This window comes from Chiloscyllium punctatum, chromosome 18, assembly GCF_047496795.1.
Source record: "Chiloscyllium punctatum isolate Juve2018m chromosome 18, sChiPun1.3, whole genome shotgun sequence".
Taxonomy (NCBI): domain Eukaryota; kingdom Metazoa; phylum Chordata; class Chondrichthyes; order Orectolobiformes; family Hemiscylliidae; genus Chiloscyllium; species Chiloscyllium punctatum.
Window position 1 is genome coordinate 37,117,365 of NC_092756.1, and position 4,040 is coordinate 37,121,404.

The 4,040-nt window shown below is 46.3% G+C and overlaps 2 non-coding genes across 2 annotated transcripts; both read right to left on the bottom strand.

Annotated features, from left to right (window-relative positions):
- Positions 1-684: 684 nt before the first annotated feature.
- Positions 685-757, bottom strand: trnav-cac (transfer RNA valine (anticodon CAC)). The gene has a single exon. It is a non-coding gene; the product is annotated as a tRNA-Val (tRNA).
- A 2,861-nt stretch (positions 758-3,618) lies between these two features.
- On the bottom strand, positions 3,619-3,691 carry trnav-cac (transfer RNA valine (anticodon CAC)). Its single transcript has one exon. It is a non-coding gene; the product is annotated as a tRNA-Val (tRNA).
- Positions 3,692-4,040: the final 349 nt, after the last annotated feature.

Genomic DNA, 4,040 nt, shown 5'->3' on the forward strand with positions numbered 1-4,040 from the left:
GCCTTCCCCGTTTACATTTTCCTGCTCGTCAGTGATTTAAAGAAAAGCAAATGGATGCGATGTCATTCTGTAGCCTCTCTGTCGATTCCTCCGTTTCAGTTCCAACGTGGCTTAGATCTCGGGGCGCACCTTAACACTAGCGACGCTATGAAAGCACAGGTCCAGATGTTCCTCTGAGAGTGTAATTTCTTTCATTGCTGTTGCTGATTGAATGAGCCACTAACGTGTGAACTGCTCCAAAACATGATTCAGGACCTCTGGTGCCAATTCTCGCACGTTGAATAACGACAGACACCTTCCAAATGAGGTCTTTCAGAGACGACTTTGGGATACATTTGACAGACAGACTAGTTGAAGAATCCGTGGTGCACTGTGACACCAGCACATCAGCTTCTTCCCTGTCTTTGAACCGGGCCGCCTGCGCAAGGAATGCGAATGCGGTAATGCTTTTCGTGGAAGGATCAGAAGGGGGTAACTACACTCTCAAACAGAATGGCATATGATCAGAACGATGTTGGAGAAAAACTTTACAATGCTTTGCACAGTAATTAAATGGAATCGCATTGCATTGCACGACGAGAGAAGATTTATTCAAGCAAATTCGAAGGCAGGTTTGCACATGGGAAAGCAAGCAAGAAAGCTCCGTTCTTGTCGATGTCAAAGGCTGCAGTTGAAGAGCAAAGCAGTTTCTGCCCAGTTTCGAACTGGGGACCTTTCGCGTGTGAGGCGAACGTGATGACCACTACACTACAGAAACAAGCCGCGGTCGCAGCCGCTGCAGCTCAGTGGCATCCAACACAGAAAGTTGAAGCCATTCTACCTTTCGCCTTTCTGTTTCCGTTAACTCGTTGTTTCATGGGACTTGTTTAATTTTGGCTATGTGGTGAGCATGGACGAGATACACCGAAGTATCTGTTTCCACGCGGTGTAACCCGGTAACGTTGTGTTGCTTACACCTGCTTTAAAGAATTACGTTTTTGCGGAGCTTACCGTCGCAGTCTGTGGCAAAATCATTTAGTCTGTTCGACGGCTCACGGGAAAGGTAGCATTGTGAAACACTGCAGAAACGAACGACTTCCTTACTTTTGCTCCGACTGACCATACTCCGTGAAAGTTTCCCAGATTCTCAGTTGAGGATTTTTGCAGCTGGAAGTTACCTCAGAAACCCTGTTAATTCGTAATGTATTGAGCGAATCGCAAAACAGAAAGCATTTAACACGGAACACAAACAAAACTGGAAAACCAAATGCATTTTCAGAAACAGCGAGCATGAATGCTAAATGTGAGACAGTCCGGGGGCATGAGCCATAAAGTTATCACACAAATAACAACAGGGCAATTCCAAACTACTCTTTCAAACATACTGGAGCCTGAGTGCACCACCACTGCCCAGACAATGCTGCAAAGAGACAAAGAAAGAACATAATAAGAATGGGCCATAAAAAGTGAATTTCACCAATCACAGTCTCGATTAGATTACCTTTCCCTTCCGATGACTCCAGGACGGAAAAGGAGGAAGTGGGAGAAATTCAATAACATATGACATCGAAATACATTGGAACGATTTTCTCATTGGCCAGAAAACCAAATAACGACGAGTCGAGTCACCGTAGGACTCTGTTTCGCAACAACAGTCTCCATTCGGTTCCAGTAAAAGCTCAACTTGCCTGGAACAGAAAGCAACAGTGGAGCCGCTGGCGATTTTCCGCGCGGGAGGCGAACACGATCACGACAGCACAGACACTTTGGAAAATTCGGCACTTTCCCACACCGCAGGAAATTCCCCGGGAAGCAAACTCATTTTGCTTCTGTTTCAAACAGAAATGCAGCAGGGGAATGAAACAGCATTTAAACCAGCAGCTCCGCAGAAACGGCAGCGGTGGGGTTCGAACCCACCCCTCGGGCGAGACGGGAGCCTTAATCCAGCGCCTTAGACCGCTCGGCCACACTAGCAACACGCGCGCGAGTCCATTTTCTTGCACTTCCAATTGTTTTCCTGCATAACAACAGATGTAAACTCAAGTGAAAAAGGTTCCATGATCCCTCTCCGACTCGCACAGCTGCTGGGATGTGTCCGTCTACAATATCAATTTCTCAGCAGTTAACGATAGCCCATCAATCCAGACAAAAATCACTGGTAAGCTGAGTCTATCTTCTCAGACTGGATTCAGAAACAAATGTATCTGTGAGTGCGTGAGAATATATGATCGGTTATGATTGGGTCAAATTACCATGAGCTACTTGACATTACTGCAATTTCGATTCTTGCTTTGCTAAATGATTTCACCCATTGCTCGAAACAGGACAACTTACACGTTTACACGGAACATGAAACACACCGGACTACAGGGAAAATGCACAAAGCTGAGCAGGCCGTTTCCCAAATCATACCGTGCAGCATAGTTTCAGGCACTGTGTCTGTTTTGCAGAATAAGGTTCCCAAAGAATGTTCCATCCTAAAACCGGAGGTAGTATTACAATCCGAGAACGACAGATTACATTGTAAGGAAGGTCTGACCTCGGGGCCGGTTCGAGATGCCACTTTCCTTGCCTTTTACCTTAACCGTGCAATTTGCTGCAGAGATTATCACACCTGGACATGAGCCTCATGGATACCAACTGAGTTGGAAACCTGTGTGGGAATCGATGAGAAAAAAGCGACTCAATAAATTTTAACAAGTTCCATGGTGCTTTTTAGAAATGCAGTTTCTGTTCACCTCAATCCAAAAGGCAGTTTCTGAACATAGTAACAGAAGTCAAAAGGTAATTACCTCACCCCACCCCCAGTCCGGAAGAGGTGCTAACTGCCCTTGATTGCTGTTTGTTCATGATGTGAAGAGCTCTCACGCCTGAGTCACCGTCACGTCTCTGGTTGCTGAGTGAATCACAAAGAAGGACTTTCTCCAGAGCTGCAACTGCCTCACTTCCCCACTCGCCTTCCCCGTTTACATTTTCCTGCTCGTCAGTGATTTAAAGAAAAGCAAATGGATGCGATGTCATTCTGTAGCCTCTCTGTCGATTCCTCCGTTTCAGTTCCAACGTGGCTTAGATCTCGGGGCGCACCTTAATACTAGCGACGCTATGAAAGCACAGGTCCAGATGTTCCTCTGAGAGTGTAATTTCTTTCATTGCTGTTGCTGATTGAATGAGCCACTAACGTGTGAACTACTCCAAAACATGATTCAGGACCTCTGGTGCCAATTCTCGCACGTTGAATAACGACAGACACCTTCCAAATGAGGTCTTTCAGAGACGACTTTGGGATACATTTGACAGACAGACTAGTTGAAGAATCCGTGGTGCACTGTGACACCAGCACATCAGCTTCTTCCCTGTCTTTGAACCGGGCCGCCTGCGCAAGGAATGCGAATGCGGTAATGCTTTTCGTGGAAGGATCAGAAGGGGGTAACTACACTCTCAAACAGAATGGCATATGATCAGAACGATGTTGGAGAAAAACTTTACAATGCTTTGCACAGTAATTAAATGGAATCGCATTGCATTGCACGACGAGAGAAGATTTATTCAAGCAAATTCGAAGGCAGGTTTGCACATGGGAAAGCAAGCAAGAAAGCTCCGTTCTTGTCGATGTCAAAGGCTGCAGTTGAACAGCAAAGCAGTTGCTGCCCAGTTTCGAACTGGGGACCTTTCGCGTGTGAGGCGAACGTGATGACCACTACACTACAGAAACAAGCCGCGGTCGCAGCCGCTGCAGCTCAGTGGCATCCAACACAGAAAGTTGAAGCCATTCTACCTTTCGCCTTTCTGTTTCCGTTAACTCGTTGTTTCATGGGACTTGTTTAATTTTGGCTATGTGGTGAGCATGGACGAGATACACCGAAGTATCTGTTTCCACGCGGTGTAACCCGGTAACGTTGTGTTGCTTACACCTGCTTTAAAGAATTACGTTTTTGCGGAGCTTACCGTCGCAGTCTGTGGCAAAATCATTTAGTCTGTTCGACGGCTCACGGGAAAGGTAGCATTGTGAAACACTGCAGAAACGAACGACTTCCTTACTTTTGCTCCGACTGACCATACTC